The following is a 25,351-nucleotide window of genomic DNA, read 5'->3' on the forward strand; positions in this document are numbered from 1 at the left end:
CTGATGCTGGGGTTGAGCCCCTCAATAAACCGACGAACCCGCTCTCGAAAAGTAGTAACCAAGGCTGGTGAATGCCTAGCAAAATAACTGAATCGGATTGCATACTCTGACACGGTCATAGAACCCTGGTGCAACTTCTCAAACTCTGCACGCCAAATATCTTTGAGATTCTAGGGAACGTACTCCCTCAAGAACATATCAAAGAACTGAATCCAAGTGAGTAAAGTTGCCTCAGCTGGACTATCCAACTTGTAGGCGCACCACCACTGATAGGACGCTCCTCTAAGTTGTAATATAGTGAAAGAAACCCCACTAGTCTCCACAACACCCACAGTACGAAGTATACGGTGGCACTCCTCAAGAAAACCGTGGGCATCCTCTGACGCCAAGCCATTGAAAGTAGGAGGGTGGTACTTCTTGTACCTCTCGAGCCTGAGCTGCTCCGCCTCAGAAGCTGTTCCCTAACCTCAGGCTGAACTGGAGCAATCGGCTATATCTGTATGATCTCTGGAATCTGGTCGACCTGAACCCACTGCTCTGGGGTACTGGATACGGGAGTCTGTGCTCCTCCCCCGGACTAAGATGTGGCAGGAGCAAGAGGTATCAATCCTGCCTGAGCTAAGGTGCTGAACATGCTCAGAAACTGGGCTAGAGTCTCCTGGAGGACTGTTGCAGTAAACAGCATCTCAGGTGTCTGCCTTCGCAGTGGAGCTACTGGTGGCTCCTATGTAGCAACTCATGCAGGTGCTCTGGCTGCACCACGTGGACGTCCTCGGCCTCTACCCCGGCCCCGGACTCTCACGACTCTAGCAGGGGGCGCGGTGTCTGATCATCCGATCTAGTTGTACGTGTCCTCACCATCTGTGAGTGAATAGAAAGACATGAGTTTAGAGTACAAAGTCAAAAATCTCGCACGATAGAAAGTGAAACTTTTCCTAACAGTTCTATAGCCTCCCGAAGATAAATACAAACGTCTTTATACCGACCCGCGAGACTCTACTAAACCTGCTTGTGACTCATAACACCTATGAACCGAGAACTCTAATACCAACTTGTTATGGCCCCAATTTTCCTCCGTAAGACGTTGTAATTGCACCTAGTCTCTAAGATTCTTACCTAACAATTTGCGGAAAGACTAAATAATAATATGAACTCAAGTCTCAACACATGATATATACATAAGAACTATGATTTTTAATAGTTACAACTCCCAAAATCCGGTAGAAATAATCACAAGCTTCTAAGAGAAATACTATGTGTCTTTATACATCAGAGTCTAAAGAGAATTAGGGAAAACAACATAACACGGATAGAGGGGGATTCCGTGGTCTGCGGACGCTGGTAGATATAACTTGAAGTCTCCGCGTACATGCTAGCTCACTAATATCTTGTCTGGTAAGTGGTACCTGGATCTGCACACAAAGATGTGCAGAAGTGCAGCATAAGTACACCACAACGGTACCCAGTAAGTGCATAGCCTAACCTAGGTAGAGTAGTGATGAGGGCACGTCAGGGCCCTACTGGTTATAAAGAAAAGTAAGGCAGAAGATATAAAAATTATTTGAAATGACTGAAAATTTGAACAACGACAAACTTCAGAAAATAACAGCTCAGCAAATAGAAGTAAACAACAAGGGCGCTCCCGAGGTACCGCCTCGTAGTCCCAAATATAAATATGCAGTACAAGGGGGATCTCCTAAGGAACCGCCTCGTAGTCCCAAAGTAACTATGCAGTACACGGGGGATCTCTCGAGGAACTGCCTCGTAGTCCCAAAATAAATATGGAGTACAAGGAGATCTCACGAGTAAACGCCTCGTAGTCCCAAAGTAAATATGCAGTACATGGGATTTCCCGAGGAACCGCCTCGTAGTCCCAAAGTAAATATGTTGTACAGGGGGCCTCGTAGTCCTGAAGTAAATATGCAGTACAAGGGGATCTCCGGAGGAACCGCCTCGTAGTCCCAAAGTAAATATGTAGTACAGGGGGATCTCCCAAGTAAATGCCTCGTAGTCCCAAAGTAAATATGCAGCAGATAACCGAAGGAACAACAAATTTACAGCAAGAATCTTACAGTTAAAGATTTAATTCAAATCAAGGAAAGCATGCAATTTAACTAAGCATGTTTCACAAATTGCAAGTAAGAGTTGAGGCACATAGACATGCGATACTAGGCTAAACATGATCACTACATATGCAAAGGCAACTTTGTTAATGAATTTAAAAGAAAACAACTCAGCAAGAACTTAAATTTCCACAATTAGCATGTGTACGCACTCATCACCTCGTGTATATGGCGCTCACATATCACAAATTGTTACAACTGTACCAAATCCTAAGGGGATTTTTCCTACACAAGGTTAGACAAGCCACTCACCTCAAATCGCGCTCAATTAATCGATAAGGATGCCTTTCCCTCGGTTTTCCTACTCCAAATGGCCCAAATCTAACCAAAAGTAATTGTATATCATGATTACACTACAAGAAACAAATTAAATCATAAATTTATGACTTTAGCAAAGAATCAAAAAATCACCCCAAAACGTTGACCCGGTCCTACGTCTCGGAATTGGGTAAAAGTCACAAAATACGAACACCCATTCGATATCGAGTTTACCCATACAAAAATTACCAAAATCCGACATCAACTCGACCCTCAAATCCTCAAATCAAACTCTCTAAATCCCTAGCTTCAAACTCCCAAATTCCACCTTAAATATACACTAACTAGGTGGGGAAATCAATGAGAAAACAAGATTATTGAATAACAATGTTCACAAGTGGCTTACCTCAAGAAATTTCTCGAAAGGGCTCTCAAAAATCGCCCTATATCGAGTTCAAAATGTCCAAAATGAAGAATGAAATAAACCCTCGGGATTGCGGCTCCGCACCTGCGGAATTTCCATCGCAGGTGCGGTTCTAACTTAGGCCAGGCACGTCTACTTCTGCGGACCCAAATGCGCATCTGCGCTTCTGCTTCTGCGACTAAGGGGCATTTCTGCGCACCCGCTCCTGCGGACAAAGCCTGCTTCTGCGACCAACAGGCCTCCTAGCCCTTTCCATTTCTGCGCTCATTCCTCCGCAGAAGTGACTACGCTCCTGCGGTCTTCATGTAGCATTTGCGACCACTGGCCATTTCCCCCATCCCCACATCTGCGACTCCAAGCTCACTTATGCGAGACCGCACCTGCGGCCAAACCCACCGCAAGTGCGATGACACTAGAACCAGCCCAGCACCAAAAATCTTCTAAGTCCAAAAATGACCCGTTAACCATTCGAAACTCACCTGAGGCCCCCAGACCTCAACCAAACATACCAACAAGTCCTAAAATATCATACAGACTTAGTCAAGCCCTTAAATCACATCAAACAATGCTAAAAACACAAATTGCGCATCGATTCAAGCCTAGTGAACTTCAAACTTCAAACTTCTTCACCGGACGCCGAAACATATCAATTCATGTCCGATTGACTTCAAATTTTGCACACAAGTCATAATTGACATTTCGGACCTATTTGAACTTTTGGAATAGGAATCTGTCCCCGATATCAAAAAGTCCACTCCCGGTCAAACTTCCCAAAAATCATCCCATTTTGCAACTTTCGCCAATTGACGCTAAAATGACCTACGGACCTCTAATTCGATATGCGAACACGCTCCTAAGACCAAAATTTCTCTACGGAGCTACTGGAACAGTCAAAACTCCATTCCAGAGTTATCTTCATATAGTTCGAACTACGGTCAAAACCTATGACTTACACTCCCATTTTAAGGACTATGTGTCCCATTTCACTCCGAATCCAAAGACAAATCCTCCCGGCGAGTAACAAAACCCAAAAATGAAATAGAGGGAGCAATAAAGAGAGGTTCAGGGCTAATTCTCTCAAAACGATCGGTCGGATCGTTACATTAATCTTCCGTGTATAAGCTTAAATTCTATACACTAAATTATTAACTAAAAAGGTAAAGACACAGACGAATATATGATCTATTTAAAACTTTATTAAAATTTAATTAATAATTATTCCATAATAAATACTATATCCAAACTAAATCCATGGTTAATAGTATATATCCCAACAATAAAGTGATATATTGATTTTGAGATTGTTATTTGACATCCAATGTAGAACATTTAATTAATACTAGCATTTTGTATACAATTTATATCGATATTAGCCAATATTTATAATTAAATATGAAATAAATACAATTTTAAGTTTTGTCTCCAGCTTATAATCCTAGTTCCGGTAGCCAAACGACCGGCCCCTCGGATATATTAATTGGCGTTGACGGTGAGAATGGCCTTCTAGTTAATTAGTTGACTAAATTTAGTTAGTTCGACCTTTAGAACAATAAGGTTGGATTTTTTTTACTTTTAGCTCGCGGCAAAAATTATTTACATTCGATAGTCGAAAGTAAAACGTGTGTATATAATAGACACACATTTTGTATGTTATATATAAAAATTATATAAAATTTATACTTTCGACTATCGGATGTAAATATATATATATATATATATATATATATATTCGTTATTATTTTGAGTTAAAATACTTATATTTTTTTAGAAATTAATATTTTCTTAAAAGATGTGTCACAAAAAATCACTTATTTAGACAGAGAAAGTATATTTTACGTGAGTAAATTAGAAGGCCTTCTGTCACTACAATGATGTAACAATATAACAGTCTGTCATTCTTACTTGCATGTCAAACCTAAAGGTAAAAACTAGTAGTAGTAAGAAAATGTCGACCGACCAAAAGAGAAACTAAATGACGAACGGGGAAGAAGGAAGGAAGATGCTTCAAGCGTTACCTGATACCATTTAATCAAAAACTTTTATAAATAAAATTATTAAGTATAAATATAGAAAATGATATCGCTAGTCACTATAGTAATTTATCTATTTGTCATTTTTTAAAATATTGACATTGTTTACAAACAATTCTGGGTATGTTTTCGGATGATTGATGGTGATACAGATTGAAAGACACTACGCGTTTCTACAATTACTTTTCATCTGTCTTTTGTCTTTGTCCGACAAAATAACATTCACACACAATCTATAGCTGCAGTCTTATAAGGAACAGTCAACGTAAAACTTAAAAATGATGTCGTTTTACATATATGATTTTTTTTAAGGTGCCAATGTCACGACCCAAAACTAACTTGTTGTGATGGCGCCTATCATGATATTAGGCAAGCCGACAACTCAGACATATTGACACTTTCAAATTTAAAATATACTAAAACTGTTTTAAATCAGCAAAGATCTCATAAAATTGGATAAAATCATCACAACTCGATACAAAAGTTTCCCAAAATTAGGGTGTCACTGAGTACATGAGCATCTATACAATACTAAGTCTAATAGACTGTCTAGGAAAGAACAGAAACTGAATAAGTAAACTGAGGGGTAGGGGAGGAGAGTCAAGGTCTGGGGACGCCAAGGCAGCTACCTCGATAATCTCCGAATGACTGATAACTCTAAGAATCAGCAACCGTCGTGACCGGAAACACCTGGATCTGCACACGAAGTGCAGGGTGTAGCATGAGTACAACCAACTCAATAAGTAACAAATCTAACCTTTGGAATGAAAGTAGTGACGAGCTCGAACATTATAACCCACATACATAATTAACAGCACAGAAATTTACGGAAAATATGATAGTAATATCTCATAAATTCATAATCTGCAGGTAACGGTACAAGAATCTGGGCATGCTTCCAGGTTTAACAATTAAACTCAGAACATATAAAATATGTCAAGTCTGAATGATATGAGGAATATGACATCTCTATATCTACATGCCAATATGCATATCGTTATGTTATGCAACACAATAAAAGCCTCACGTACTCACACTCTCGGAGTACTCAACTTGACTGTCTCAATTCTCACTCATCACACTCAATCACTCCGCACTGTATAGGGCAGATCCGGCCCAGGGCAAATCCAGCCCATATGCAAATAAGTCCAGGGCAGATCTAACCCAAATGCAAATAAATCTAGGGCAGATCCAACCCAATGCAAGTGAATCAATAGCAAATGCGCTCACTGTGAGTGTGCAGTCTCCGGAGGGGAAGATCCATCCCAAGCGCTATAATAAACCAAGTCCTGACATGAATCAATAAAGTCTACCGCGGGCTCAGTCATCACTCTCTCAAGTCTCTCGGGCTCACAACACTAATGCCTCAAATCCTTATTTGTCGAGTTTATTTTTATATAATAATTTGGTGTGATTGTCACTTAACTTTTATATGGATTCTATGTTCTGTTGAGTTGACATTTCGCGGAAATAATTTGATTAAGGATTTTTCATTTATAAATAATTAATTAAATACGTTTAAATTGAGGCGTTAATATATTTATCAAAAATTTTGATTAAAGAAGGTGTTTTCCTATGATGAGATACTTTTCCATCTTTGTTCTTATTTTTTTTTAGGTTTTATATATATTGTGTGGAGCCTTGGGCTATTTGCTGTGAAATTAATTGATTTTGTTGTATCTTTGGAATTGGTTATGGCCTATGGGAAATTTGTGATATGAATTACTGTATCTTGTTGTTGTGATAATACTCCGTGTACATTATTGTGTGATTTGGGTTACTGTTATGTGGTGTATAAGGGTGACATTCCACTGTTGATATTACGTGGGTACAAGGGTGGCATTTCACTGTGGTTATATGTGTTGGGATATTGTCAGGGTGAAGGAATAAGGGTGGCTATTATTATGGAGTGATACAGGTGGCTATAGGAGAGATAAGGGTGGCTATTGTCAGGGATGATACGTGATGATGTGGGATTATTGTGTTGGTGATTTTTATATGATGTTGCGATTTTTCTTGTGTTTAATTTCATCTCTTGTGCAACTTGTTTTGTTGTTTCGGTAAACTTGATAATAGACTGATTCATGTTGAAATTGTGAGTCTGTGGCTATTGCGGGGCGGTTTATATTATTGGCACGTGAGTTTTTCTTGCGGTTATGAAAGAAATGTGGGCATGAAGTGCTGGGGAAATATGATAATTTTATTATTGGCATCTGAGTTATCCATGCGGTTATGAAAAAAATATGGGCACGAGGTACCGGGGAAATATGATGATTTTATTATTGGCACGTGAGTTGTCCATGTGGTTGTGATAGAAATATGGGCACGAGGTGCCGTAGAAATATGAAAGTGGGCTGAGACCTGTAATATTTATGATTGTGAAATGAGGTATCACATGATGACTTTTATTTGAAAGAATTATATTCGAAAGATTTTATTTGAAAGAATTATATTTGAAAGATTTTACTTGAAAGGAATTATATTTGAAAGATATTTATTTGAAAGAATTATGATTGAAAGATATTTATTTGAAAGAATGATATTCGTAAGATATTTATTTGAAGGAAGTACATTTGAGATATATTTAATTGAAAGGATTGTATTCTAAAGATTTTTATTCGAAAAACTTATATATAAAAGATGTATATTTTGAAGGGCTTGATTAATTGGTTGTGCTTGTGTTCATTATTCGTTTGGGCAATATTTATGGTGTTATTGCTGCCTTGCTTTTTATTTCACTAGTTGATTATTATTGCTATCACTGCTATTTATTTTCTATTATTTTTATATGTTATATTTCACAGGTTATTAGACTAGTGAGGGTCTTGACTGTACCTCGTCACTACTCCACCGAGGTTAGTCTTGAAACATACTGGGTACCGACTGTGGTGTAATCATACTACACTTTTGCATATTTTTGTGCAGAGCCAGGTACTAGAGATATTGGACTAGGGCAGAGTTAGTGTGTTGATCACAAGGATTCAAGGTAGAGCTGCTTGGTCATCGCAGTCCCTTGGAGTCTTCTCATTTTATTGTAATGTTAATTATTATTCGAACAATATTGTATATTCGATCCTTGAGATCATTTCATGTATTCAGTTAGAGTTCATGATTCAGTATTACCAGTCTTGGGAGGTTGTTATAATTATTTTCGCTGTTGGTTTCGATTATCTATATAAAATAAATGGCTTAAATTGTTATTAAAATCGGATTACCTAGTCTTAGATACTAAGTGACATCACGATTCCTGTGGTTGAATTTTGGTCGTGACAGAAAAGAACTACTTATACAACATATACATGTAATGCTAGATTATTCACTCCAATAATTTAAAACAGACCTAACTCGGATGGAGAGTTTACTGTTAATTTAAGTCAAGTGAACATCATAATTAATAGCTCTAGTTCCATTGATCCAATGTATATACTCAGATGGAGAGTAAGTACATGATATCAATAATGAGTATTTCACCTAGTGAGCTTGCAATAAATTTATCCGATATGGAGGAGGACCTAAAGTCGATACGTAAATTTACACTCACTTGAAATTAATAGTGGGAGACCATAATAATATATTCCTATCACCACTTAATCAGCGTTACATTATAATTACAAAATTGATTCGACATGTAAACTCGGATGGAGAGTCAATACAGGTTATCAATAACTAGTAATTATACTCTATGAGTTCATAATAAATTTATCCGATATGGAAGACGACCTAAAGTCAACACGTAAATTATTATGTCACTATAAATAGATAGTGAAGACCATAGGGGTTACTTCTTATCACCATTTAATCACAATAATGTGTTTTCTTTGAAAATTAAGTTTCAAAATTCGAATAAATTATCGATTAAGGATTTTCAGGAATTCAAAATATGACATGCATTCCAACCATATATCAATTCATGTTAAATAAACATGCGTCATCATGTTCAAGATTTAACAAAATAAGACTAACATAAAAGGAATGACTTTTCTATCCAAATCACATTTTTAATCCCGCAAAACGCAAAAAACCACCCAAACGGCCTCGAACTGCCGAAATACGACATAATTCATTACATAGCAGTGAGTATTTCTAATCAGGCCGTTTTTGATGAATCTATCAAATTTTAAGTCAATCGGAGATCGGAAAATTAATGATTACCACCAAAATTGGATTAATTTCTTCTGGCAAATTTAGAGATTAAATCGATGTTATTTACATTTGTAATGACCCGACCGGTCGTTTTGAGTTCTAGCGCATCATTCAGCTATTTGAGGCCTTGAGTAGCTTCACTTTAGGTATATTGACTTGTACGTGTGGCCGAAATTGAATTTCGGGAAGTTCGTAGTTGATTTGGAAGGAAACTTCTAGTTTCAGAAGCTTTAAGTTGGAAGAATTGGATTGGACTTTTGAGTAAAAAAATCACAATCAGGATTTGAAGGTTCCAATAAGTTCGTATGATGATTTCGGACATGGGAGTATATTCGGGTTGAGTATCGGATCAACCGGGAGCGTTTCAGCGCTTATTATGGAAGGTTGGTATTTTAAAAATTTAAGAAATTTTTAAGTTTGACTTGAAGTGCATTTTAATGTTACCAATGTCCACTTGGGATTCCGAGCCTTGGAATAGCTTCGTTACGTTATTTATGACTTGTGTGCAAAATTTGGGGTCAGTCGGACTTGATTTGATAGGTTTCAGCGTCAAATGTAGAAGTTTGAAGTTCTAAAGTTCATTAAGAATTAATTGGGGTACGATTCATGGTTTTAGCATTGTTGAATGTGATTTGAAGGCTCGACTAAGTTCGTAATGTATATTGGGATGCATTGGTATAATTGGTTAAGGTCCCGAGGGCCTCGGGTGGATTCCAGATTGAATTTGGCCTCACGAAATTGCTGGTGGCAGCACATCTGGTGTAACCGCACCTGCAAGGTTTTGGCCACAGGTGTGGAGCCGCAGAAGCGGCCAAGGGGGTTGCAAAAGAGGTCTCTGGGCCGTAGGGAAAAGGGCCGCAGATGTGCATCCGAGAAGCGGAGAAGGTATCGCACAAGCGGGGCTAGGCCTTTGTCGCTGGACCGCAAGAGCGGTAAAGGCTCTGCAGAAGCGAGACCGCAGGGGCGGTCAGGGTGCCGCAGAAGCGTGACCGCATGAGCGGGTTTTTGTATGCATAAGCAGACATTGATGGGCTTATGCAAAGCCGCACCTGCGATGGGAATGTCCGTAGGTGCGGAGCCGCATAAGCGGCTAAAAGGCCACAGAAGCGGAGGGTCGTCTGGGCAAAGGTGTTTTATAAAAATGGGATTTGGCCTATTTGCTTCCATTTTAAATTATTTAGGGCGATTTGGGAGAGCTTCAAGGGGATATTTTCATCAAGCAACATAAGGTTAGTGATTCCCACTTATTACAAGTTAAATATATGGTTTGTATGTGGATTAGGGATAAGTTATATATTTGAGCTCATGGTGTTATGGGTAAAGTTTATCTTCGAAAAGTTTCGGATTTCGGGCAAGTGGGCCAGAGGGTTGATTTTATAGACTTTTCGATCAAAGTTGAAAATTAATATAAATTGATCAATTATGGGTATTAGAGTATATTTTGATTGGTTTGCACATTTGTTTGAATAGTTTTGGATCGACAGGCATCAGTTTGAGGTGTTAGAGAAACTTTGGAGTCGGTTATGGAACTTTGGAGCAAGGTAAGTCTCCTATCTAACCTTGTGAGGGAAAAACTACCCCTAGGTCATATTTATTATTATGTGCAACTAGTTGTGGGTGCTACATACACACGAGGTGACAAGAGTCCGTATGTAGCTATAGCATGTTTATGTCCGGGTAGACCTAGGATCTTATCTTATAATATTTGAATTATTTGATCTCATGTTGCTGACATCAATTAATCAAAGTTATAAATGAAATTGATTTAGAAATAATTATATGTATACTAGGCCAAGCCTTAACACTTTGAGTTGTGGGCAAGTTATTTGAGAAAACATAAAGATTATATCCATTTTGTACCCACGCACGGTGTTGTAAACACGTGTCTCCTAATTTGGTAACTTCCTTCCTTTTCTTGTGGAGCGGGACGAACGCCTCGGCAGTATATAGGTGCATATATGGTTCGTGCCGCTCGACCCTCAGCAGTGTACACATTATTCCGGATTGGGCCGAACGACCTCGGCAGTATCGTGCGTTATATCGCTAGTAGCCGAATGTTCACGAGCTAGTCTTTCCACTAATGCCCGACACATTTGGCATGTTCAAAGATATTAAGAAATAATACAAGATTGAGGAAATTTATGTTCTAAAGGGAATAAATTGGAAAAATTATGAGATTTCAAATTTACTTCACTACAGCTGTACATTTCATATTTGTTATGAATTATCTTATTATTTATTTGGATCTCTAGAAAGTATCAATGTCAACCCCTCGTCACTACTTCTCCGCGGTTAGGCTAGATACATACTGGGTATGCGTTGATTTACGTACCCATATTGCACTTCTGCACAATATATGCAGGATCTGATAGGTTCATTTGATGACCACCTTGGTGTATAGGCGCACTTGTTGAGGAGACTTTATGTGAGCTGCATCCCAGGCTACGCATCGCAAGCCACCGAGTCTTCATTGTACTATTTATTTTACCATGTCTCATTACATTCGGGACAGATGTTGTATTATTATTATTATTATTATTATTATTATTATTATTATTATTATTATTATTATTATTATTATTCCTTAGAAAACGCTCATGCACTTATGAAACAAGGTTTAAGGAGTTTCTTTCGGGTTATTTATTATTATGGTTCCTATAAATATTGTTATTTACTTTGTAAGTTCTATTTTATATTGTTCAATTAATAAAAATTATGATTTTAAAGTATTAAAATGAGTAATTAAATTGGTGAATCACCGTTGGCTTGCCTGACGGCGGTGTTAGGTGCCATCACGACCATAAGTAGATTTAGGGGCGTGACAGCTTGGTATCAGAGCTCATGGTTCACTTAGGTCTCACGAGTCATGATCAAGTCTAGTAAAGTATTGAAGATCGGTAAGGAGACGTTTGTCCTTATCTTCGAGAGGCTACAAGGCTGTTAGGAGCACTTCCCTTCTTGATTTCTTCATCGTGCGATTTGATTCCATTGAGCCTTGTGCCTTTATTTCCTTCCTGCTCAATCTTATGCGACGTAAAGTACTTGTTGCCAATGGGATGTCCATGAGTTGTAGTGGTACTACAGACGTGGTGTAGGATGTTTTTCCCTACATGTTCATGCAGGCTATTATCATCGCCTGGCGGAAGGATGTTCTTTGTTCCAGCTCAATATCTGTATTTTCTATGGTTTCGAGACTTAGCACAAATTGCTATGATGTCTATGCGTTGTTATGGCATAATGTTGGTGTAATGGTAAAGTGCTCGTTTATGTGTTGAGGTAGTGAATGACTTGAATAGAGGATTTCTCAGTGCATGATTTAGGGGTTCAACATTTAATTCCGGCAAAGGAAAGGCAATCGTACTATAGATGTCTAGGTTTGGTTGATGAATTAACGAGACTTGATATTTTTGAGCGTGGTTGAATTGTCATTGTGATGTGGTGTGGTCATCCTTGTTTGAACGCATTACGGTTTACCGGTGTTATGGTCTCCTTTGATTTTGCCTTCGGGGCAGGGTGTTGTGAAATGGAGCCTGAGGGAGCAGTTGTCAGAGATAGCGTATGCAGCGGCTCAAGAAAGATGATCTTCGAATAGGCTTAGAGTTGATAGCAAGTTATTAGCTCAGGTGCTACAGAGATTAATTTCGATTTGAAGCAACATTAAGTAATGAAGAGTGGGGAAGGACACGTGGGAGGTGTATTGCGGTGGTTGAATTACTAGCGGGTCAAGGTATGAAGAGCAGAGGTTGAGTAATTGCTTTAAGAAGGTAGTTTAACCGAAGTGGGAGTGGCAGAGTAGCATATGGAATCTATGGTAGGATAACAACGTGTCTTGGGAAAGTGTAGAACGGTTAGGGAGTCGTGATGGAAGGTGATTTGGTGTACGGATTTTATTTGGAATGGTGGTTATGGTATGAAGAAAGATTGAGTATGGCCGAAAGGAGTTGCTTGAAATGACAAGGGGTGTGAAGAATTGATTATCGTTCAGATACAACACGACTTAAGTTCGGATGATATTGTTGAACTCTCAGTTGATGTCAATAGGGAATGAACGAGCTTATACAGCTGATGGTCGAGCATGGGCTTAAGAGGGTTACTGAATGTGTGGTAGTTGTACCTAGTGCAGCATAGTTAGAAGATGTCGGCATGGAATACCACATGTGGGCTATCTCCTGTGGGCAGGTCAGCGGTTGTGTGATTTGATGAAGTTTCTCCGAACAGTTCTACGTATTACGAAGCGGAAGGTCGAGTATACGATTATGGCTGATAATTCGGGATGTTCATGAAAAGTTTAATAAGAAACTATAAGGAATTTGGTGGGTTAACGGTACAGGGTCATAAATTGTGGGATCTAGGTTTATAAATTGTAGCTTAAAGCGAAGTGGGGGAGCCCCACCGTGTACGATTGGATCTCGTGGTTGTCGGCTTGTACAACTTCTGGTTATCGGTGCGTGGGTGGATTATCTGTGACTAAGAAAAGGGAAACATCAGGAGTAATTCGAGTGAGCACCTTAATAAATGTGAGCTAAACTTTGTCTTATCGATTCAGGTGTAGGTTTTGGGAAGACTTAGAGTCTATGCTTCTTGTGGCTATATTTTGCAAGGAAAAGGATTCAGCCGGTTACTTCTTTGAGAGGGTGTTCATGTTGTGGCAGAGCATTGGAGTTTGGTCATGTTCGGGATCAGGTCGGAGTGGGTGACTCTCAACAACGCTCCAATGAGTTCAAGGATTTAAGTGCGGTGCCTAAGGATTTTGGGTTCGTTGTGTTATGGATCGAGTTTTGCAGTGGATTGTGAATGGGACTTGGAGTGTTCTATGATTATCACCGAGTAAGCGGTGCAGTATTTGAGAAAAGGAAGAAACAACTTTGGAATTTTGGGAAGTCCTGTATAAAGGGTATACCAGTTGGAGGTGTCATTGTGCACGTGATGAAGGTATGAGGTGATTCATGAGTATTGAGACGATGTAGTCTCACGATGCGGGTCACTCGAAATAAGTGAAGATTGAGTTCTTTATGCTGTAGATGGAACTATTATTATTTCTAAGGGAAGTCAAGAATAAATGTAAAGAAGTTGAGTCGGTTAGTAATGGTTGAATCAGCATGATTGTGGAAATGACCGGTTCATTCTGTGTGTGAAGTTATAACATGTGGCTTATGTCCGTACGTGCGGGCTTGATAGCCACCATAATTTGGTTAATTTGGGGAGTATTGGATTCGAATGGCCTTGTGGTGTAAATGGATTCCGGAAGAGTTATGATGGTTTAGATCATGGCTTGTGGTTGTATTTTCTGCGGTTTGGGAATTCAGTTGCGTGTTGCATGGGCTCTTCGGAAATGAGCTAAGTTAAAGGTTTCTAGTTAATGAAGTATTTATTCTACTGGTAATTCAGGGGTTATAATGAATTCTTGTATTATCGCGTAGCAGCGTGATGGGTGTAGCGGGCAGTATGGGAATTGGAAGTTGAGGATCAAGGTTGCGGTTCAGTGTTGATAAGAATGTCACAAGCTCGGATGAGCAGGGAAGAATTCAGATATTTAGAGTGAACTGGCGTTATCTTAGTGTCGCTTGAGAATGACGTTCTGTGGAAGAGGCATTGTGCATTGATTGGCGGATTGTGATTTGCCTTGTAGAATTTGTACGATTGGTGGTATGGATGTGTGGACTTTGCCACCTGAGCGGAAGATTGTGAGAGCGTACCCCATGGGGAGATTTGTACAACTATGGCATGGTAGTCTCTTGATTGTCAAGGATTGAAAACCAAGTGTAAAGATTATGGTACTATCGTTAATGCGAGAGTTTATGCCTGAGAGGCGTTCTATTCCTTGGGCTGTGGTTGTGTGAGTTCATCCCGGATTTGGGCGGTTGTCCTTGTGTGTCATGCATAGAGCCATTATGGATCTTTGGAAAGTTATTGGCCAGTACAGTGTGATCTGAATCGGTGTGAGGTCCGTTGGTGGGCCTCATGTGAGTGTGTGACCTGCGTTAGGTCAGATGTGTTTAGTCGTCATAGCATTGCTTACGGAGGAGTCGTCGAGCATTGGATGTTATTTTCGTCGTCAGTTATTCCATGTAATACTCTACTGTGCCATGTAGGTTGTGAGATGGCTTGATTATCCGCTAATATGTTGAGGCCCCGTGTAGATGGTGATATTATATGAGCAGGATGACCCTCAATATGTAAGTCATTTATCGCACCTTAATTGTGCTTGGGTTTGTAGCGTATGTCACTATCCGTCTCCCTAGGGAATTGTATAATGCACTCGATGTGCTTGTGGTCGATATTCAGGTATTTTGTGAGAACAAGCATTACGGCTTGATGTATATTTTGTTCTTGATCGTTATGTGAGGATCAGATGGCACGCCGCCACGGGTATATATTATTCGGATCGGGTTGCACGTCGCAATAGTGTCATGTCGGATCGGGTTGCACGTCGCAACAGCGAGATGTTGAGCATAACTCCTTACACTTATTTTGTGTGTCTTGTTTTTCATCCCTGAGGTAGGTTTACGACATCTATTTGGCCGTTTTATTTGTTATGCAGGCTTGGTAGTTCTTTGTTCAGAGTTCGTTCTTCCTTATGTATCACATTCGAGTCGTAGCTTGTTGGCGCGTAGTGAGTGTCATTAAGAATTTTGGCAGTGTCTAAGATGGCTTATTGCCTAAGCAGCTTGTACTGGGTGAGACGAGAGTATGGGAGCTGAGAATTTTGCAATCAGATTTATGTAAGGTACATTAAAGAGAAAATATCGTTATTCAGTTCAGAATGAGGTAATGGTTCTTATCAGGTGGGGAGACTCCATGAATTATTGATTCGGCAGGTGGTTGTGAGTTTCTACAAGTCTTTTTCGTCTTGGAAGTAGTGCGATTGTTGATACATGACTGATATACGTCATGAGATGTATTGCGGGCGTCGTATTCATGAAATTTCAGCTGTTATGGTCGGAGGATGTTATTATAGGCAACTAACTTATGTGTTGCATGGTGTGAGTTCAGCATAGATACAAGATCATGTTTTGGTACACTGTGTGTCAATTGGCACGATGTTCGTGTGTTAGGATTAGGTCTTGTAAAGAAATTCGGAAGTTGGAGTTGGGTTCTAAGGCTTATTGACTATACAAAAGGGAGGACCTCTAGTCCGGCTGGAGCTGATGTGCCCAATTGGGTTGTGATGGTACGGGTAGGTGCACAAGGTGTTAAAAAGTAAATTTGGACAACTCCGGAGCAGTCGTTAGCACGTCCGAGGATGAATGTATGTTTAAGTGGGGGCGAATGTAACGACCCGACCGGTAATTTTGAGCTCTAGCACATTGTTTAGCTGTTGGAGGCCTTGAGTAGCTTCACTTCAGGTATATTGATTTGTACGTATGGCCGGAATTTAATTTCGGGAAGTTCAGAGTTCATTTGGAAGGAAAATTCTAGTTTCGGAAGCTTTAAGTGGGAAGAATTGGCTAAGTTGGACTTTTGAGTAAACAACCTCACAATCGAGATTTGAACGTTCCAATAGGTTCGTATGATGATTTCAGACTTGGGCGTATATTCGGGTTGAGTATCGGATCACCCGGGAGCGTTTCGGTGCTTATTATGGAAGATTGGTAATTTAAAAGTTCAAGAAATTCTTAAGTTTGACTTGAAGTGGATTTTAATGTTACCAATGTCCGTTTGGGATTCCTATCCTTGGAATAGCTTCGTTATGTCATTTATGACTTGTGTGTAAAAAATTTGGGGTCAATCGGACTTGATTTGGTAGGTTTCGGCGTCAAATGTAGAAGTTTGAAGTTATAAATTTTATTAAGCTTGAACTGGGGTGCGATTCGTGGTTTTAGCATTGTTGGATGTGATTTGAAGGTTCGACTAAGTTTGTAATATATTGTGGGACGTGTTGGTATAATTGGTTAACGTCCCAAGGGACTCAGGTGGATTCCAGAGTGAATTTGGCCTCACGGAATTGCTGGTGGCAGCACATCTGGTGTAACCGCACCTGCAAGGTTTTGGCCACAGGTGTGGAGCCGCAGAAGCGGCAAAGGGGGTCGCAAAAGAGGTCTTGGGGCAGCTGGGCGAAGGGCCGCAGATGTGCATCTGCAGAAGCGGAGAAGGCATCGCACAAGCGGGGCTAGGCCTTTGGCGCTGGACCGCAGAAGCGGTCAAGGCTCCGCAAAAGCGAGACCGCAGAGGCGTGACGCAGGAACGGGTTTTTGTCCGCAAAAGCGGACTTTATTGGGCTTATGAAAAGCCGCAACTATGATGGGAATGTACGCAGGTGCGGATCCGCAGAAGCGGCTAAAAGGCCGCAGAAGCGGAAGGTCGTCTGGGCAGAGGTGTTTTATAAAAACGGGATTTGGCCCAATTTCTTCCATTTTTACTTGGTTAGGGCGATTTTGGAGAGTTTCAAGGGGAGATTTTCATCAAGAAATATAAGGTAAGTGATTCCCACCTATTACAAGTTACATACATGGTTTTTATGTGGATTAGGGCATGAACATTAGTAGAAATTGCGGGATTTGGTGGAAAATTTAGAATTGGTATTTTAGGATTTTAACCACGAAATTGGACATGAAATTTGGGATAAGTTATATATTGAGTTCGTGGTGTTACGAGTAAAGTTTATCTTCGAAAATTTTCGGATTTTATAGACTTTTCGAGTGGAGTTGGAAATTAATATAAATTGATCAATTATGGGTATTAGAGAATATTTTGATTGGTTTGCACATTTGTTTGAATAGTTTTGGATTGACGGGAATCTGTTGGAGGTGTTAGAGAGGCTTTGAAGCCGGTTATGGAACTTCGGAGCAAGGTAAGACTCTTGTCTAACCTTGTGAGGGGAAAACTACCCTTAGGTGATATTTATTATTATGTGTAACTAGTTGTGGGTACTATGTACGCACGAGGTAACGAGAGTCCGTACGTAACTATAACATGTTTATGTCCGGGTAGACCTAGGATCTTATGCTGTAATATTTGATTTATTTGAGCTCATGTTGCTGACATCAATTAATCGATGTTATAAATGATGTTGATTTAGAAATAATTATAATATTTGAGTTGTGGGCAAGTTATTTGAGAAAAGGTAAAGATATCCATTGTTTACCCACGTACGGTGTTGTAAATACGTGTCTTGTAATTCGGTAACTTCATTCCTTTTCTTTTGGAGCGGGCCGAACGCCTCGATAGTATATAGGTGCATCTATGGTTCGTGCCGCTCGACCCTCGGCAGTGTACACATTATTCCGGATCGGGTCGAACGACCTCGGCAGTATCATGTGTTATATCGCTAGTAGCCGAATGTTCACGAGCTACTCTTTTCACTGATGCCCGATATTTTATGACATTTCTTATTTATAGGTATTTACACTTGGCAAGTTCGTAGATATTAAGAAATAATACAAGATTGAGGAAATTTATGTTCTAAAGGAATAAATTGGAAAAATTATGAGATTTCAGATTTACTTCACTACCGCTGTACATTTCATATTTGTTATGAATTATCTTATTATTTATTTGGATCTCTAGTAAGTGTCAATGTCAACCCCTCGTCACTACTTCTGCGGAGTTAGACTAGATACTTACTGGGTATGCGTTATTTACGTACTCATGCTGCACTTCTGCACAATATGTGCATGATCTGACAAGTTCATTTGATGACCATCTTAGTGCACAGGCGCACATGTTGAGGAGACTTTATGTGAGTTGCATCTCAGGCTACGCATCGCAGGCCACTGAGTCTTCATTATACTATTTATTTTACTCTGTCTCATTATATTCGGGACAAATGTTATATTATTTTTATTGTATTCCTTAGAAAATGATCATGCACTTGTGACACCGTATTTTGGGAGTTTCCTTCGGGTTATTTATTATTGTGGTTCGTGTAAATATTATCATTTACTTTGTAAGTTCTATTTTATATTGTTCAATTATTAAAAATTATGATTTCAATATACTAAAATGAGTAATTAAATTAGTGAATCACCGTTGGCTTGTCTGACGATGGTGTTAGGCGCCATCACCACCTTTAGCTGATTTTAGGACGTGACAACATTCTTTCCATATATCATATCAAGTTAAATCATCATGTTTCAGATTTAACACAAATAACACCGATATATAAAGAATAGCTGTTCATATTTAAAACTCTTTTAGTCCGGTAAAGTGCTTAAAACCCCATCTAAACGACGTCGTAACGCCCAAAAATAATGTGATTCGCTGCATAACAGTTAGTGTTTCTCACCAAATCGTTTCCGGTGGATCTACTAAATTTCAGGTCAATTGGAGTTTGTCAAAATCATGACCTCCAAATCTATGATCAAATTCAGAGAATAACCGTTTTAGGCAATTTCATGGATTAAAATAAATATGATCATACTTTCTATTATCCTTATAATTAATCCGTGAGCACATGACATTGATTATGTCATTCCTTTTGCGTAAAGTACATAAAACCGCCTCTTACATCAAATTGTCCTCCGATTTTATATACATGAGAATCCAAGATATTACTTTTCATTCTATTGGATACTCATGAATAAATGTAATGTCACTAGTATCAAGAGATAAATCTCTATTGGGTAGATGAAACCTCCGCCACTAACGCAAACTTAACAAGAACAATTCTCTACGTGATTCATTGAGCACATTTTCAATGACTCAAATAAATAGACTACTTTAGTAGACCCTATTTATTAAACATAATTCTCAACCCATGTGTTATATCATCTCACAAGTATAAAGCTATTTAGAATTTTTAATGATTTCAAATAAATAAATCATAACTATTTATTAATAATAAATTCTCAATTATACACTATAATATAACGTGAGATAGAAAAGGATAAAGTAAAGTGGTCATATAATTTTAACCTTATTTTGTGCTACATTATTTTTAGATCCATTCTTGGATATAAATAAGAGCACACTACAGATTATTAAAATACTTGTCTAGTTGAGAATAAGACAAGTAATTAACGAATCGAACTTCAATGAATATTTGACAAAAACGTACCAAATAATCAACTAGAGAACGAACCAAGTTTAAGAAGATACAATATAGTGATATACCATCTTCTGTCGCCGCCAACTACATGCGACATCACCTCCTTTTCTCTTCTCTTTTGTTTATTTAATTTAAGTAATTGGGATTGGTCAAAAATAAAATTTAAAATAGAAACAAACCGTCTGAAACCTTGCAATTACAGCCGCCTAGATCGTTCACTCCTTATTCCATTTTAAAAAAAAAAATACAATTAATTAAAAACAAACTTTAGGAAAACCCTAACAGGTTACTTGATCAAGCTTTCCACAACATTCCGCCGTAGCCGACCAACCAGTACCATCCATTTTCCTCCTTTTGTTTTTCTTAAATTAGCAATCAACAATAAATAATAAGGGAAAATGGATAAGTATCCCTGACCTATACACACTTTATTTTTGCGGGAATCCTACTACCACTCTAAAACTAGACAATCAAACTCTTGGCAAGTGGTGAACTACAAGCACGGCCACATGTATATTTAGTACTTTTTTATTCTTTCTTCTTTTTCTTATCCTTTTTCTTATTTCTTATTATTCTTATTTTTTTTGTTATTTCATTCTCTTTCTTTTTGTTTTGGTCACTGGCGGCATAAAATGGTGGTCGTCGGAATTTCAAGCTGAGAAGACTTTTTTCAGTTAAAATTTCAAAAACCTTAATTTTTTCCGGTGTGGGAAGATTTTCTGATGATGAATTTTTTCCCTCAAATCAGAGTGTATTTTGCTTTGCTTATGAATAGATCTTTTTGAGAGTTTAATTTGTATGTGAAAAGGATAGAAAGAGGAAAAAAAACAAAAACAAATGGAAGAAAAACGGTTAGACAAAGTCGTCGGTGAATGAATATCCGCCGGAATTAAAGAAGAAACGAAAAAAAAAATTATAAGAAAAAGACAAAGAAAAAAGAAAAGAAAAAGAAATTAAGAAAAAATGGTAAAAAAGCAAAAAGAAAAATATGAAAATCGTTTTTTCTTGCTTCTCACTCTCCCAAGGAGAGTGAAATATAGGGGTGTGCATAAAATCTGAAAAATCAAATTTCGAACCGGACCAAAATAGTTCGGTATTTCGGTATCGGTTTATTCGATTTTCGGTACTATTTCGGTATATGAATTTCGATTCTTTGATATTTCGGTACGGTCCTCGATATGAAGGTTTCGATATTTCGGTATACCGAAATACCGAATTATATAAGTGCACCTTCCTTCACTACCCAACCCAAATTATCAATTTTCAGCCCAAAATTTTAACTTATTAGTTCTTACCCCTAGCCAGTAGCCCACTAAGACTAAGCCCAACACCCCAACCTAATGATAGTTTAGGCTTTCTTGGAATATAGCTGATTGCTTTCAGCACCACACTGGAAGGTCCCATATACCTAATTGTGATGCAAAATTCAATTACTAAGTGCTCGAGAAAATAGATAATGATGTAATTTTTATTATAAATTTATTAGAAGTAGAGGACACATTATGTTGCTATGCACATGTAGTGATTTCTATTAGAAATTATTTGAAGGAATTGCTCACATTCTGTTGTTGCTATGCTCATTTATCAAGTTATTAGAAATTTTCTAATGAATTAGAGTTGAGTAGTTCATCACTGTTTAGTTTACAAAGACTGGTACGGTGCCGAAACCATACCGAAACCGTACCGAACCATACAAGAAGATCTCGAACCGTACTGAACTACTTTGGTACGCTATTTGGTACGCACAATTGATATGCCGAATACCGAAGTACTGAAGTACCGAACGCCCACCCCTAGTGAAATACACACTCTCTGTCACGTTAGCTTTAAAGGTGCAAATAATTCTACTTTAAAATAGTTTAGGGGGGTAATAAAAACCTCGCAAAAATAGAGTGTGTAATTGAGAATCTGAGTATAGGTCAAGAGATACTTATGCATTTTCCCAAATAATAACTTATGAAGCTTTAAAATTGTTTCTACACAAAACTGTTAACAATAGTTCATAACAGCTTCATGTTCTTATGCTTTTTCTCGTGATAAAGCTATAAACCATGAATCATATATGTAATCGCACGCATACATATAATCTCGATTATCTATTTAGATGCAAGCAGACTATGATATCAATTGATGGAAAACAAGTATATACAGCGGAAACAAATAGCCAGGATAACTTGCACGTAATATAGATAACACATAATCACAGATTTTATCGAACATAAAATCGATACTTATCTCTTGAAGTGTGACCGTGATCGAGAAAAGATCCTTCAAGTGAGAGAAAATACCGTCCACGAGATCATCCTGCAGTTCAACAGTCTTCTGCTGTGTGACCCAAATAATAACCGAAATTTGCAAAACTCGTGTGGGTGAGTTTCTCCTAGGAAAACCGTATATATAAAAACTATGGCTTCCTTATGGAATAAGACCCCTATATATAGGCACAGGTTTTAGGGTTTAAAACCTTTTTCTAAACCTGTTGGGTCTTCCTTTTCCATCAAGAAATAGAATTCCATTTAATTTCTAATTATTATCAAAACAATAAATAATGTACACAACCAATAATAATTATATTAAGATTAAGAGTATAAGTACGTTTAGTGGCTAGAGAAGTTATTTTATTAATTCAGTATAAGATACTTATCTCTACTTGGTCCATTCAATACATATAAAATGTACTAGCTCAAGAAGTCGGAATTAAACCATTCCCATAATCAAGATAAATTATATTTAATCTTGTGCTACAATCATTCCTGATGGGTTGTCCAATTCCATTATTAGATAGTGAACATGGTTTTTATACTTATAAGAACCGATGATTTAATTGTCACGACCCCAATTTCCCTAAGTAGGATGTCGTGATGGCACCGAGTTTCTAAGACTAGGTAAGTCTAATAATTTGCAGAAAGACTGAATAATAATATGAACTCAAGTCTCAACACATGATATATACATAAGAACAACGATTTTTAATAGTTACAACTCCCAAAATCCGATATAAATAAGTCACAAGCTTCTAAGAGAAATACTATGTGTCTCTATACATGTGAGTCTAAAGAAAATTAGGGAAAACAATATAACAAGGATAGAGGGGGACTCCGTGGTCTACGAACGCTGGCAGATGTACCCTGAAGTCTCCGCGTACAGGCTAGCTCACTGATATCTGGTATGATAAGCGGTACTTGGATCTGCACAAAAGGATGTGCAAAAGTGCAGCATGAGAACACCACAACGGTACTAAATAAGTGCCAAGTCTAACCTCGGTAGAGTAGTGACGAGGTCAGGTCAGGGCCCTACTTGTTTAAAAGAAAAGTAAGGCAGAAGATATAAATTCTTTTTGAAATGACTGAAAAATTTAAAAACGAGAAACTTCAGAAAATAACAACTCAGTAAATAGAGGTAAACAACAGGGGCGCTCCCGAGGTACCGCCTCGTAGTCCCAAATGTAAATATGCAGTACAGGGGGATCTCTCGAGGAACCGCATCTTAGTCCCAAAGTAAATATGCAGTATCGGAGGGATCTCCCGAGGAACCGTCTCGTAGTCCCAAAGTGAATATGCATTACAGAGGGATCTCCCGAGTAAACGCCTCGTAGTCCCAAAATAAATATGTAGTACAGGGAATCTCCCGAGGAACTGCCTCGTAGTCCCAAAGTAAATATGCAGTACATGGGGGATCTCCCGAGGAACCGCCTCGTAGTCCCGAAGTAAATATGCAGTATAGAGGGATCTCCCGAGTAAATGTCTCGTAGCCCCAAAGTAAATATGCAGTAGATAACTGAAGGAACAACAAATTTACAGCAAGAATCTTACAGTTAAAGATTTAATTCAAATCAAGGGAAGCAGGTAATTCAACTAAGCATGTTGCATAAATTGTAAGTAAGAGTTGAGGCACGCAGACATGCGATACTAGGCTAAACATGATCACTACATATGCCAAGGCAACTCAGTTAAGGAATTTAAAAGAAAACAACTCAGCAAGAATCAAAATTTCCATAATTAGCCCGTGTACGCACTCGTCACCTCACGTACACGGCATTCACATATCACAAATTGTTATAAATGTACCAAATCCTAAGAGAATTTCCCCCACACAAGGTTAGACAAGTTACTTATCTCAAATCTCGCTTAATCATTCGATAAGGATGCCTTTCCCTTAATTTTCCGACTCTGAATGGCCCAAATCTAGCCAAAAGCGATTACATATGATGAATACAACTACAAGAAATAAATTTAAATCATAAATTTATGACTTTAGCAAAGAATCGAAAAATCGCCCCAACAAGTTGACACGAGCCCGCATCTCGATATCGGGTAAAAGTAATAAAATACAAACTCTCATTCGATATCGAGTTCACCCATACCAAAATTACCAAAATCCGACATCAACTCGACCCTCAAATCCTCATATAAAACTCTCCAAATCCCTAGCCTCAAACTCTCAAATTCTACCTTAAATACACACTAACTAGGTGGGGAAATCAACATTATTGAATAAAAATGTTTACAAGTGGCTTATCTCATGAAATCCCTCGAAAGTGCTCTCAAATATCGCCCTAGAATGAGTTCAAAATGTACAAATTGAAGAATGAAATAAACCCTCGAGATTGCCCCTTTTCTGGCCAGCGAAATAACTTCTGCGAGTCCACAGCCGCATTTATGGCTCCTCACCTACAAAATATCCATTGCAGGTGCGGTTTTAACTTAGTCCAGGCACGTCCGCTTCTACGGACCCAAATGCACATATGCGCTTCCTCTTCTGTGGCCAAGGAGCGCTTCTGCGCACCCGCTCCTGCAAACCAAGTCCGCAGAAGTGACTACGCTCTTGCGGTCTTCACGTAGCATCTGCGACCACTGGTCATTTTCCCCATACCCGCATCTGCGACTCCAAGCTCGCTTATGCGAGATCGCACCTGCGGCCAAATCCACCGCAGGTGCGATGACACCAGAACCACCCCAGCACCAGAAATCTTCTAAGTCCAAAAATGATCCTTTAACATCCAAAACTCACTCGAGCCTTTCGGTACCTCAACCAAACATACCAGCAAGTCCTAAAATATCATACGGACTTAGTCAAGTCCTTAAATCATATCAAAACACGCTAAAAACACAAATTGCGCATCGATTCAAGCCTAGGGAACTTCAAACTTCAAACTTTTACATCGGATGCTGAAACCTATCAAATCAAGTCCGATTGACCTCAAATTTTGCACACAAGTCATAATTGACATAACGGACCTACTCCAACTTCCAGAATCAAAATTTGACCCCGATATCAAAAAGTTCACTCCCGTCAAACTTCCCAAAAATTATCCCATTTTCCAATTTTTGCCAATTGACGCTGAATTGACCAACAAACCTCCAATTCTACATCCGAATACGCTCCT

Source organism: Nicotiana tomentosiformis, chromosome 2, assembly GCF_000390325.3.
Source record: "Nicotiana tomentosiformis chromosome 2, ASM39032v3, whole genome shotgun sequence".
NCBI classification, from domain to species: domain Eukaryota; kingdom Viridiplantae; phylum Streptophyta; class Magnoliopsida; order Solanales; family Solanaceae; genus Nicotiana; species Nicotiana tomentosiformis.